We start from the raw sequence: 15,120 nt of genomic DNA, 5'->3' as shown, positions 1-15,120 counted from the left end.
CCATATTTCTTACAATAATTAGCTGCTTTTCACTAGAACATTTAAGTGACAAAGGTGAGAGTATGGTGCTATACAGCAAGATAAATAAATAGGATTAGTCATGCCACGCTATGCAAACCTCCAAATAATGGGGGATATTCTCAAGAATGTGTGATAATTATCGCAAAATTTGCTTAACGCAACTTAGCATACTTCAGTCTATCGCGGGAAACCAACGCCGTGTTAATGTAGTATTCTCAACCCGCCGGCACCATGCGATAGTCTCACAATAAAGTGACAAATGACCGCGTTAAACTTAACCAGAGCCCAAAAAAAAGCCCAAATACGAACGCGAAAAAAGTTGCGATGTGGCCAATCGCAATACAAAAATCAGCGTTAAGCTGAGCCAGGCCTGCAATTCACACACGTCAGGTGGGTAAAATCACTATAAAAGTAGAAAAAAACTCAAGCAAAACAACTGCGAAGCACAATGGAGGGAGCAGGAGCAAGTACAGAGGACAAACAGAACCCCACCAGCCCCCCGGAGGCCCAGGCCGGGACCTTGGGGTTAGGGAAAGGCAAGGACAAGAAGAAGAGGAAGACGCAGTTCAGTCTGCAGGCAAACAGGATCCTGATTACGGAGGTGACAGAACACCATCAGCTACTGTTCGTCACCTCCACTGTGTCATTGGCAACAAAACATGGGATATGACAGTCCATCGTGGACAAGGTGAATACAGTTGGAGTGCTGAAGAGGACAATGGAAGAGGTCTAGAGGTGCTGGAATGCAAACAACCAGAAGGCAGCAATGCAGACTGGAGGAGGGAGTCCCGCGCCACAGGAGGAGCTGGATGAGATGGAGGAAATGGTGTCCACAGTCATCAGTGGGGAGACGGTGGTAGGAGTTGGGGGACCTGACACTGCTCAATATGACCTGACACAACAGCAACAGGGTGAGTAATGACCAGGGACTGGGGGGAAGGGGGGAGATGGGCACAATGGCACACATGCACAATTAAGCATAGCACAGTGCACACCCACAATGACTCTGGAGCATGTCCCTGATCCCCTTGGCACATTGCAGCACACCTAGGAACATCAAGTAGGCCCCCGTCAAGTATGTGCCCAGAGGGAGCACGTCCCGCACACCACCAATCCCACAACCAACCCATGCACATATGTCAAACCCAGCAATGCGGCGTGTCTGTGAGCAACACTGACAATGCAAGTGACATTGCATGACGAATAGCAGTGCTGCAGTCAACATACCATGAAATGTTGCACGCAATGACACTGAGGTGGCTGAGTGTGGACCACATCCGTAAGGGAGCAGGTCACACTCTGACACATCCACAACCCCTGACGTCAACAACACATCTGCGGTCAAACCATGCCCCAGCCCCCAACTCCCACCAAGAGAACAATGTACCCAAGTATGCAACATCTCAGCACTGTAGAAGCAAAGAAGGCAAAGGCACACCGCATAAAATGGATAAGGGGCTGCAAAATCAGAGCTGCAGGGGCGACTCTCCCAAAATACAGCACACACACATAACATGCAGAGCACATCAACATTGACAACAATGTGGTACAAACCGCAACACGTCCAAAACAGAATAGGGGACACGACTAGGGCCGCTTGTCTGTAGAAACTTGCCAATCACAATTGGCATAGTAGTGAAATGTGAGTTGATGATGTACAAGTACAAACACACATCCGTGATGTTTTTGAAATGTCCACTGTCCCACATCAAATAGGCATCTCCTCCCAAACAGTCACAATGTACATTGTCATGCAGTCTGTATGTAAACATGTGCAATGCGTCAACATACATGTGAACACAATGTTAAACTGCATCTCCCCTTCACATTGCAGGGGGAAAACCAACACCTCCTGCTGAGCAGACCGAACCTCTCTTCTCTGATGACGAGGAGGACCTCCACACCTTCGACACCAACGCCATCCAAGAGTTCATCAACAGCTACGTCAACTCACCTCCAGGAGAAGGGCAGCACAGCTGCATCGATGTGAACCCACCCCCTGCACAGACCACACAGCAGGCAGCACCTACCACCACGGCTGCCTCCCAGGACCTCACAAAGAACACATGGCCTTCCAACGCCATGTGTTGGGGTGCCAGGAGATGCTGGCTGAACAGATGCAGGTGGGGTTCGACCGCATGGTAGTCAAACCAGATGCCATATGTGGGTGTCTAAGTCCCATCAGGGACCACTCACAGTCCCTAACGGACACCCACAGTCCTCTCCATGCTCTCCAGCGATCGATGGCTGACATCGCTGGAGTCCTGACTCAGAGACAAGAACAACTGTCTAGTCAGAGTGGCTCTAGCGATGTCACCCGGGAGTTGGGACACATGCGGAGGATAATGGAGACCATGGAGTGGACCCAGGTGGAAAGAATGGCTGCCATGGCTGCACACCAATGAGAGGTAGCTGGGTTCCTCAATGCCCTCAAGACCCTCCTCATGACATTGCTGCCAAAAGGCCTGGTGTGGATGACTGCTGATGCTACCACTTCATCCACATCTCCGCCCCCTGAAGTGTCAGTGCCACACAGTGCGGCAGACATTCCACCTCCAGCCCCTGAGGTGTCACTGCCACGCAGTGCTGGAGACAGAACACCACCACCCACATGTGAGGCACATGAAACAGCAGAGGACGAAGATGCGGATGAGTCTGCCTTCATAGTAAGAAGGACACAGTTGCATTCATCTCCGCCATATGGCTGGTTTCTGCTTGGTTCTGCCCTCTGCATCATCACCTTCCACTATCTCCCAATACACTCTGCGACACTCACCTTGGACCTCGACATGGACTGCCATATTCTGTTTGGCACCAATGACACAGCATTCAGACTGCGGACTGAACTCTTCCTCTTCCGATGGACTTGTCATTCACTAAAAGACTCTGGCTGGCCCTCCACGGGCCAAGAATATAAAGTGGGGTTTGCATGGCCCTGTACTGCTCCAGCTACAACACTCCACTGAATGTGCATCAAACATTCATATTCGCACAGATGTGTCATGTCTATGATCATTCAAGTATGAAAGTAGGGATGAATGTAGGGTCAGTGATTCCCCCTTATGTCCATGTTTCTCATGTTGTAAGACTTGGGTCACAGGGTGACACATTGCCAATTGCAGAGCGGGTTGCGCTGACACAACAACAGAGACACACGCATGAGTTACTTTCTTGTCCAGCCCAGAACGGAACCACGCCCAGAGCCCTGGGATCATTGTTCATACCCTTACGCTGGACTGGCATTCGTCAGGCCAGCCCACTCCACTTACGCTCACAAGGGACGACGACAACGCTACATGTCCCAGTTCCTCCCTGTAGTGATCTGCTGATCACAGGTCTAGTTGTCAGCATGCCACAGCCACTCCCTCATGGCTGGTTTACCCACACCCATCCAGCACAGGCGTCACAGGACATGTGACCCTGCCAATAAAAAGTGCCAGGTGCACATGCTCAATGGGTGTATCCATGTGGTTATTATTTATGCATGAGGGCCTAGGAACCTACCACATCACATTCCCAATTGCCGGAGGTGACATGATGGCACCCGCACCACGATACCCAATCATAGAGGGTCCATGACTTGCGGTGCACTGACTTGTGGGCACCGGATACACTGCGGCTGGCACAGGCACACTGCCATGAGACGGTGTCATTCAGTGCACTGAGGTAGGGGCACCTAAAGAGCTGAGCGGGTGTGCAGCCTGCGATGATGCCCCGTCCTGGTGGTCTGGAGGGGTAAGGATTTGTGTGTGCCCTGCTGGACTGCAGTGTAGGCCTGAGCCAGTGGGCAGCACGGGCTTACCACCACGTGGCGTTGCCTCACGGTTCACAGAGTTAGTGGCACCTAAAGCCTACGATGATGCTGTGTGCACTGATATGATCTCTGCCATTGCGAAATCAAGTGTGTGACCTGGTGGCCCGCTGGGCGGCGGGAGGAGCTGTGGTGCAGCAGCCTGTGTGCGCGGGGGTGGACAAGCAATGATGGCGTATGCAATGATATGCACTCTGCCATTCATGTATCTGGACTCTGTTTCAGATAAGGGACCTGGTGGACTGCAGTGTATATCGCCAGGTGGTTGGAGACACACCAGTGGCAGCAGGTGAGCAGTGAGTCCTGGGTCTGCGGTGTCGGCACTCTCTCTCCCTCGCCCTCTCTTCCTTTCACTGTCTCTCTTTCTCTCTCCCTCTCTTTCTCTCTCTCTGTCCTTTGATGAGCACATGACACACCTTCTTATCTTGCATTCTGTCTTGCAGGCTGTGACTTACAGATTGTCCTGAGAAGACCCTCCATGACTCTTCAAATTAGTTGTTTTGAGTTTAATTTGAATACAATGTTTTGTTTGGTTATTCAAAGATATATGAGTGATTCTCCTTTATCTGACCACACATGAATGTGAGGTGTCGTAATTGTGCAACATCAGGTGAATTGTTTTGTTCATGATTTCATAAAGTTGATGTAACATATCTTTGTCCAAGAAGAGGGTCCGGGGGGGTGGCGGGCCTGGGTGTGGGGGCAGTGGGTGTTGTGGCACTCTTGGGGCTCAGGGCTGCATGATCAGTGGCTCCATGGCATCTGTTGTTCTTCTAGTGTGGCTCTTGGCTGGGTTCCCTTTCATGGTGCAGGTTGTCATCCGACTTTACACCAGGTAAGAGTAGATGTTAAATCCCTGCTGCTAACGCGCCTTATCGCCTGTTTTGTGATCTTATCGCCGATCTGACTGGTCGCTGAGAAAGTTGCACAGTGTTGTTTTTGCGGCTTTTTGCATGGGAACGCCTACTTTGCATTTCATTAGCGTTAGTTGCCGGGGTCATCTGTTGCGATGTTTTTTGCGGCTGCTATCACAGGGAAACTGGTGGTATCGGCTGTTAACACCAACTTGTGAATGTGGCGATACATTTATCGGCACTTTGGCTGCGATAAAGTGCTTATAACGCGGCGATAGGTCCTTGAGAATATACCCCTCTGTCTGTAAAGTGATTTTCTTTTAGCAAGTCCCAAAATTCATTATAAATGGGTAGGAAATATTCTCATGTTACTTTCGTGAAGTGCTGTGATAGCATACAATCTTTTAAAAAATCATTGCAGTCTGAAAACTTTTCAGTTTAAAGAAATACTTGGCTGCTTCTTTTATGTGTTTTTTTAGTTAACAACTCACTATTCATCCAGGCGTTTTAAGTCCTCGGCCTACAGATGCCACTTTACATGCAATTCAATAAAAAATGCTTGGCGCAAAAAGAAAGAAAAATACAGAATTACTTGTACCAAAAAGAAACTGTAGGAAAACATATCATACATTTTTTCGGTCATTAGAATACTCTATAACGTCAGTGCTCTATTGTTGTGTGTTTAGTTGACTTTTGTAGATAGAGGCTTGGAAATGGTGGAAAGGACCTAAAAACTAAGCGGATTGTTCCCGTGTTTATTGGATCTTGATTACAAGGATTAATGAGCGTGAGACTGGAGCTTTGGTTGCAGCAGCAGAACAAGTCTTACTGCTGTTTGAACAATTGTTTGTTGATTTAGTGGGCGTTATATTTTACAAGCCGGATAATTCATCACTTTAGGACCGTACTACAATATTGGAAAATCAATGTTGTGGAAAACTGCAGGTAAGGAGAACTACTGTTTATAAATTAGCTCATTTTCTTTGTTAAGTGGCCTCAGCAAAAACCGCATTCAATGAAGAAGTACAAAAAGTGCGCTTATGAAAACACGGATACAAAATGTGAGCAACTCTTCAAAATAATGTAGGTAAAAAAGCATCTGATTAGGACGTTTTTGACATTTTCATTAAATGTCCGTGTTTTCTACATTGGTATTTATTATTAATTATTTAGGGTCACATTTAAAGGTTGATCTAATGAGAGCTCACTGTAAATGGGTGGGGCGTTCACCCTAAAAATCTGTGGCTCCCCCACCTTTTCGGGCCTCAACTACGATTTGCACAGAAGTTGTGGGGTCAAAACCCCACCGGTGCCTTGCAGTAAACCCCACCAGCACCATGCAATTACAAGTTAGTCCCCACAGAATCAGGACCAATCATGAAGAACTTGTTTTTCAAGGTCACAGTCCACATAGTCATTGTTCCACCTGAATTAATTAATCTTTGTTAATATGCCCCATAGTAGGACATATTAACAAGGGCTTCATCTCCACTTTTTTGGCTTTAAAAGCCAAAGAAGCGGCGATAAAAATATCGCCCTATCAACAACAGGGTGCTTACATGCAAAATCGCATGTTAGCACCCTTTTTCACTACGCTTCCCTTTGCATCTCTAATGAGATGCAAAGTGGGTGTTCCAGAGCAAAATAATAGGAGAAATGTCGCTAAGCGACATTTCTCCTATTATCAAGCTTCACGCTAACCCTGTTAGAGATTAAAATGGGAGGTGGATTACATGGCTAAGTCCACCATGGGCTATCAACAAGGATATCCCTATCCTTGTAATTTTATCGCTGCATTACCAGCGATAACCTCCCAAAATGCCACTATCGCTGGATTTTTTATCGCCTAGGCGGTTATCGTTGTTAATAACGCGATAACCAGGTGATATTATCCAGCGATAGCGGGCATTAAAAAAATTAACGCTAAGCGCACTTAGCGTTAATTTTCCCTGTTCCTTGTTAATATGCCCCCAAGTTCTATGTGGCCTAGTGGAGGCATCCCTATTTATTTAAAAGATAAGACTTTATGTTGCACAGTTAATAAAAATCATTGCCATAATTTCCTCAGATCACAACCAACATGAGAACATAAAGTTGTGATAAAAATATTCACTAGTTTGACGTGAGCAGCTGCTATCGTGAACTCCAGACAGTGATTCAATACAACTAACAGTGGGTCAATAACCAGAATAACACATTTAAAACATTATAAATTCTATGAATGCAGAGCTCATATGTCGTAACGGAATAAATGGTCCGTATTCAGGTTGGTATGTTCAAGTAGTTTATTAAGTAATTAATAAATGAAGTAAGGTACAAATAACGAACCCCAACAGGAGCAGCCTGCTTGCTGCTCAGCCCTACTCTCAACTGACATTCATGCACGCACACAACACTCTATGACATCATACACTCATGCTAACATTCTACACCATACACTGGCTGAGCAGCAAGCTGGAAGCAGACACCACACTTCTCCCCCCTTTAATAAAACACCAAAAATGCAAATGCAAAGAATAAGCATAATAACGACATTAAAAGGAAGAAGCAAACAGTCTGAATGTCAATAAAGGAAAGTAACTAAAAGAGAACATATTGCAATTATTATGATATAGGATTCTGCCATAAAACAATAGAATTAATAAGCAGACTAACGATGAGAAGATAACACTAAAATAAGGAAGCAAAAAGGGAATGCAAACCTCGACAAAGAATAACAGGAATAATCCAAATAACACACACCCATCTTCCCCCTTTAATAGAACGACAAAGAAAACATAAATAGGAAACGCAAAAGAATAGGAAAAGAGGAAATGTCAACAAGCTAAAAAGAACTGACAAATACGGAAGGACAACACAACCGTAGCAATAGAAATGAAACACACATAACAAAAGGCATGACGCTTCAAATCACCACCCAACATACTAGTTGGCCATACCAGAATGAAGATGGCAAGAAGAAACAGCAAAAGAAAACAAACAGAACAAATAAAGACAAAAAAAACACTCTCAAATGAATAAGAGATGTGTAAGGAAAACAGACTAGTAAAATAGTAAAGCGATACAATGTAAATCCACCAACAGGTACCATGGAAGGCGGTAAAACAAAGTGTCACAGATACCAAGAACAAGAATAAGTAGATAAGATACCATAATTTACAAACATAAGCTATTACAACACAATTACAAACACAACATATGCCCTAAAGAAAGGCACAGTAAGTAAATGCCACGTAAAGTAATGTAACCACACATGTACATAAGAAACATGTGAATGACAATCACGAAGGATAAGGAACATGAAAAATAAGGTAACATCTTGGATAACCCAGTAAGTGACTTGACGAATCACGAAAAAGGAATCACGAAGGATAAGGCACATGTAAAATAAGGTAACCCTTAGATAACATAGTAAGTGACCTGACGAGTCACGAAACATAGAAATGTAACATTCTATGATACCTAAAACTGGTGACCTGACAAGTCACGAAACATGGCAAGGTAACATACCCTAAAAGATAACAGTGTTGGTGACCTGGCAAGTCACGTAACATAGAAATGCAACATACTATGATACCTAAAACTGGTGACCTGACAAGTCACTGAAACATGGCAAGGTAACATACCCTAAAAGATAGCAGTGTTGGTGAAACATAGAAATGTAACATACTAAGATCCTAAACCTGGTGACCTGACAAGTCACGAAACATAAGAGCAAAATCACTCTTCAGATTTCCATAAGAAAATCCCTATGGAATTTTTAACCTATAACGTTGCAATAAAAATTATGATAAACACTATAGATTCTCCAACAAAAATTGAGACAGAATCACTGTAAAGTAAGGTACACAGCCCGTAGGCTATTAAAATACAAACGCTAAACCCTGCAAATACTGGTCCTCTGAGGTATTGAACACCATGTAAAATAAGTAGTAACAAAAGTTAACCCCAAAAATGTCAGCGCAAAAATGCGAGAACACTAGGACATGCATATTGGCAAAATGGTTCACAAAGCAAAGATAAGCATTTTAACTTAAACCACGTTCCAGCAAAATAATAAAATAAAACAAATAAGGTGGTCACCGTTGTCCTGGTAGAATGCAGCTGACGTATTAAAGGGAATTGGAACAGTACCTTATGAAGTAACAGGAGACCTTTGCAGAACCGTTGATGCAAGAAAACATTGTAGGAATTGTGTTTTACATGTCTAAAACGAGTGGAACTTATCTTCCTTGAAGAGGTGCAGAGGTGCGAATGACCGCTAGTTGGCACTATTTCCTCTCAATAAAACTGCGCAAGCTATACTCAGGGTCTTCAACCTTTACGAGAAAACAAATAATTGTAAAACACCAACCTATTGAAAAATACATTAAAGTGGCAATAGTAAAGGTAGATGGCATGGTTGGCAGAAGAATGCTAAGGCCAAGGATTGTCGAGTAGCCACAGTGACAGTACAGTGCTACTGAGGAAAATCGTCACATTTTGAAGGTGTGCGTGTCACCGCGCCCAAAGTACTTACAGGATGACTCCACTCGCTCAGAAATATGATCCAATAAAGAAATGCGCGCACCTGCAGAATATCATAAATCTATGAGGTAAATAAGATGAGAGAATCCTGGCGTTGCTGGGATAGCCGGAATACAGTGCATCAACCATGAAGTATTGGTGAATCAAAAGTGAGGAACGCTGAGAACGTTGTTTTCAAAAATACGTGGTTGGCAAGATGATTATAGTAAACCCCCTAATGAGGAACAAGACAAACACAAAATGGCGTAATTAGACGTCGCGCCGGGTGGCTCACTGTACACCAGTGCAGCAAACGTCCCTTTGTCAGTTCCTTAACTTTCAGCAACGTCACAGAGGAATTCACGAGCCAACAGCGCGTCCTCAGGATACAGGTAAGTGCGTGCAGGGGGGCTCGTGCCATGACTAATTTTGATTTCATGAATGGCGGTTGGTAACAGATGCGTGGCTCAGGTATACGAGTAGACAAATCCAAATAAAAATGTCTCACCTGAGATAGTCTCATCATAACACTGCAACCGCAAACTCCCACAGACACGAGCAGGTTACTGAGGGCAGCAGATTAGATCCGTCAAGGAAACCGTCGAAACAAATTCTTGTCCACAAATTAAAGGTCACATACACACATTGGCTCCCTTGATATGGATTCTGTCCGCTACTCCATAACCGGATCTGGTCCACGTACCCCGGTTCTTTTTCTCTCAGTGCCGTTAAGGTCAGGTTGTCAGTTGTTTCAATCGTGCGCTCGCAAGATGGCAAAATATATATATATTTTTTTTGAAAACCTTTATTGCATAATTCAAATTGTGCACAGCTTGTTACCTACATCCTGCTTTGATACAGGCCGGTAGCGACAACTCAGCATCTAGAGTGATAATCATTGCAGGGCAAGTATCGATCATTTAACACAGCTCTTATGCCTACAACCCTTATGGGCCGGCAGCAGAATAGAAATAACAGATTACCTATGTGGGAAGCGAGTGCATAGGAGAAAGCCAGATGAGGTCAAACAAGGAGTAGTCTAGGTTTCGATTATCTATATTAACTAACTCAACGAAATCACAACAGCAACACCCTCCCAGGGTGTGCCCACCATACTCAGTATGTGGAATGCCGTATCTTACAGCACGGGGCTGCGGCACCGCGCAGCACATCACGGAAGAAAGTAGGAGCAGGAAGGGGCGCAGCGCAGTCCCGGCCAGCAACGCCGCTGTTCTGGGAGGGGGGGGTAGATATGAACCAGTCGGGAAGCCAAGAAAGTGGAGTTACCATTTAGGATGCCATGCCATCTATCCCAGTAGGGAGCAAGGGGCACCAGTCCCCGGAGCCAGGGGGGGACCGCAGAGCCCCCACACATCTCCCCCGAGCCGCGGGCCTGCGATATGTGAGTACCCTGGAGAGCGTGCAGCCGACCCGGATGTGTCAAGAGGCGTCGTGTGCGGTGCGTGCCAGGAGAGGGGGGGGGAAGCGGGGTGAGGGGAGACAGCAGCGAGGAGCGCAACTGGGGCTAGGTGTAGGTCAGTTTGAAACGGGCAGGTCATCCCCCCCCGAATCTCCGCGCGGGCTCCCTCCCGCCTCAGTCGCGTCCGGAGGGCGTAAAAGATATGCCTTGAGGGGTCCCCATAAGTCTTTGGGACGAGACTTGCGGGGTAACAAGTCAGCGTAATTGTGAAGTTGTTCCTGCCAGGTCGACATTGATGACAGCCAAGTCTTAAATTTGGGCGCTCGTCCACGTCCCCATCTGCACGCCACGAGCCGTTTAACCAGCAAGAGCCCCAGCGTGAGGAACCTCCGATGTGCCTTTAGCTCGGGGCAGGAGCGACCCAGGAGGGCAACGGCGGGGCAGGGCGCTATGTCCAGCCCAACCATCACTGACAGGGCAGCAAACACCTCAGTCCAATACGTAGCCACTGCACGGCAGGACCACGCCAGATGTATAAAATCCACACCCGGTCCCCGGCACCGCTGACAGCGGTCGTCACCCCGGAGTCCAAAGCGGTGCAATTTGGCAGGGGTATAATAAAGTCGATGCAAAAATTTATAATGCACCAATCGAAGACGCGCATTTCCCGTCACTGCAGTGATGTGGGTGCAGCTGTCCTCCCACTGGTCATCCGACATGGGAGCGCCCAGATCACCGTCCCAATCTCTCCGCGCTCTGAGCGAGGGGGGGGTGGGAGCCGCCTGCACGTGTGTATATAGCAGAGAGACCACATGCGTCGGGGCAGGTGTCTGGAGCAGAGCATGTAGTGGCGCCACAGTCTCCGGCTCAGCAGGGAACTGCGGCGTGACAGCCCTGATATTTTGCCGAAGGCGGACGTAGAGGAATGTGTCCATTGCCGATGGGGTAGCGTCCCCGAAAAAGTGCGCAGCCGAGCGAAAGCTCCCCTGGTGGTAAAGGTCTCCCCACGTGTGGATCGCCAACCGAGTAAGCATTCGGCGTCCCAGCTCCTCGCAAGTAACACTCAGTTTGGGGTCATGCGCCAGGACCATACGGGGAGAATATAGAAATTTGACATCCATGTAGTCTGCCAGGCGCCTCCAGGCCTGCACTGAGCAATCGACCGTAGTGGGGTCACGGGTCCCCGGAGGAGCCACTGTGTATAGATACCCCGATGGTTGCGCAGGCCTCATGAACCCATCTTCAACTGCAAGGTGGGCCATAAAGGGGGGAGGGTGGAGCCAGTAAACCGCGAAGTGGCCCTGGGCGCAGTCATAATATTTCTGGAAATTCGGGACGTCGAGCCCTCCCTGATGATAGGGCAACATAAGTGTCCTTAGTCCGATCCGGGCCTGCTTCCCACCCCAGATTAGTCGAGAAACCTGGGAGTTCAGGGTCTTGAAAAAGTATGTCCCCGGGTTATAGGGGATGTTGGTAAATAGGTATAACAATTTGGGTAGCACCACCATCTTGATCAGGGAGATGCGTCCCGCCATGGACAGGGGGAGGTGGATCCACTGTGTGATTTGATCCGAGAGTTTATCCAGGACAGTCCCGTAGTTAGCCCGTATCATGGTTTCCTTGTTCCTGGTCACCCGTATCCCCAGATAAGTGAGTTCGTCCGCTTCCCACACCAAGGGATAATCCAACGGGAACCGCAGAGTACTGTCCGTCAGGGGGAATAAAGCAGACTTCGCCCAGTTAATTTGTATGCCCGCTTTGGCTCCAAATTTAGTCACCTCCCGCAGTAGTGGGTTAAGATTTTCTCGCGGCTTGTGGACGAACAGGGTCATATCGTCCGCATATAGAGCGATAAGGAGTTGGCGCTCCGGATAAATAAGAGAGCGGTGTTTGTGGTGTTGGCGTAGTTTGGCCGCCAACGGCTCTATGGCAATGGCAAACAAGACGGGAGAGAGGGGGCATCCCTGGCGGGTGCCTCTGTGAATAGTGAAGGGGGCAGAGCATGACCCATTCAGCAGAACCGTGGCCTGAGGATGTCGATATAACAACCGGATCCAGTCTAGGAAATTAAAGGGCACTCCCATCCGCTCCAACAACGCCAGAAGATAGTCCCACTCCAGAGTGTCGAACGCCTTGGTGGCGTCCAGGAAAACCGCCGCGGCTTCACAACTGGGGTCAATATCCTGCAATACCGCTTGCAGGGTGCGCAAATTGTGGGAGGTCGCCCGGTTGGGCACGAAACCGGCCTGGTCGGGAAGGACAAGATGTTCCATAAGCAGATTAAGGCGCGTGGCCAGCACTTTAGCAAGGATCTTGCTATCCGTGTTCAATAAGGAGAGGGGTCGATAAGAGTCGCAATGTTCCGGGGGCTTACCCGGTTTCAGCAGAGATGTGATTAGGGCTTCGCGCATCGTTCCCGGCAGGATTCCCTCCTCCAAGGCAGAGTAGTACACCCTTTTCAGTATAGGGGCAAGAACATGAATGAAGGCTTTATAAAAGTCTATCGGCAAGCCGTCCGAACCCGGCGCCTTGCCAGATTTCATAGACATGATAGCCTCCTTTATCTCATCAAGTTCGAGTTCGTGGTGCAGGAATTTCTGCTGGGATGGGCCCAGCCACGCTATCGCGGTGTCCTCCAGGTAATCCTGCAGGACTATCGGAGTAGTCCTGTGAGAGGTGTATAAACCTACATAATGGTCGGTAAGGACTCGAAGCTGGGCCGAAAGGTCCCTCTGCGGAACCCCCTGGCCATCTAGCAGGGTGGAAATGTAATTTCGATACCTAGGGGGACGGACCGCAACGGCCAAAGCTCTGCCGGGTCTGTCTCCCTCCCCATGTATCCGTGCTAAATAAGGCTTCCCCAGGAATTTACACTCCTTGGCAGCCGAGTCAGTGTATTCGGTCACTTTTTCCCGCAGACGCGCCGCGACAGTGCGATCATGTGGGGCCCGTGCCATTTCTTGTTCCAAGAGGAGTAGTTCAGCTTCACGTTTGCGCACGTCCCCGCGTAGAACCTTAAGAACCCCCCCTTCGCAATGCACCAACCCCGCACAGTAACCTTGAAAGCCTCCCACACCGTAGTGAATTGGGAGACTGAGGCAGCATTACGATCAAAAAAGTCAGTGATGTCATCCTCCATTTCTGCCATAAAGGCAGGATCCGTGAGGTGCCCGGGGCCAGCTCAGGTATGGGGAGGTGTCAAGGGGAACGTGGAGCGACAGTAAGACAGGGGAATGATCGGAGAAGGTCCGGGCAAGGTGACATGCCCTGAGCAGCCATGGGGCGAGACCCGCTGAAAGGAAAATATAATCGAGACGGGCCCAGGAAGAGTGCACAGCGGAGTGATGGGTGCCCTGACGAAGCGTCGGGTGAAGGTGTCGCCACGCGTCTACCAGCTGGTGCTGGTCCGCTAAGTATGCCAAGTTGCGCTGGGTTTGCGAGTAGTGTGACGGCTGTGGGTGTGACCTGTCCATCGCGGGGCTAAGGGCGGTGTTGAAGTCCCCCCCAGTACTACATGAGAGATACCCAGCGTGTGTATCTTCCCCCACAGATTCAGGAGCGGAGCCGGGTCATCCACGTTGGGGCCGTAGTAACAGGCAAACAGTATGGTGTGTGAGTGTAGTGTCCCCCAGATCATGCAATATCTGCCACACGTCCCCACCTCAGTACCCGCTGGTATAAACCCCACCCCACGCCGCACCAATATGGTCACCCCTCTCGCGTAAATCGAATAAGATGAAAAGACCCTGCACGCAGCCCACCTCGACGCGAAGGGGAGGCTTCCTCCCGGCCGCAAGTGCGTCTCCTGAAGCATGGCAACAGATACTTTATGCCTATCTAGGTAGCCCAGGACTTGGCGACGTTTTCTCGGGTCATTCAGCCCCCTCACGTTCCAGGAGACTAACTGAAACTGTTGTGCTGGTTCAGTGTTCTCTACGCTCCCCATGGATCCAAGCACAATAGCACCTGCCCGGCAGACCCAGCCTGGGACAAGTCATAGCAAGCATGGTAACGATATATAAGGACATTCTTGGGGATAACTTCTAATACCCAACTCCACCCCTCAGTAACTGGGGAGTACGTGATAGGAAATCGAAAGCAGAATACATGCCCACCCACACCGGCAACCCCAACTGGCCGGGAATAAGGACCCCACCCTGCCCACCCATTCCCAAACAATATCATCCCTACTAAAAAAACCTGAAGAGCAGCATCCCCTGCCCCACATGGGGGGGGGTGCAATGGGGTTCGCCCGACGGGGGGATAGTGCCCAGGGGGCGCCCAACCAGCCTCCCATCTCCCTACTTACACCCACGAGAACCAGATAGCTAATCCAGCATCTCAATGTGGGACGGAGATGGGTAACCGGGCAAATACATCTATAATGACCGGCCCAGGCAGTGATAACAGTAGAGGGTTACCTCACCGGGGCGTGTAGCAGTTCAAGCAGATGTATGCAGTAGTGGCACCTAAGAATGTCAGTGTCCGTACAGTGTGAGGGGTCAGTC

This window comes from Triturus cristatus, chromosome 5_2 (assembly GCF_964204655.1).
Source record: "Triturus cristatus chromosome 5_2, aTriCri1.1, whole genome shotgun sequence".
Lineage (NCBI taxonomy): Eukaryota > Metazoa > Chordata > Amphibia > Caudata > Salamandridae > Triturus > Triturus cristatus.
This window is presented reverse-complemented; position numbering follows the sequence as displayed.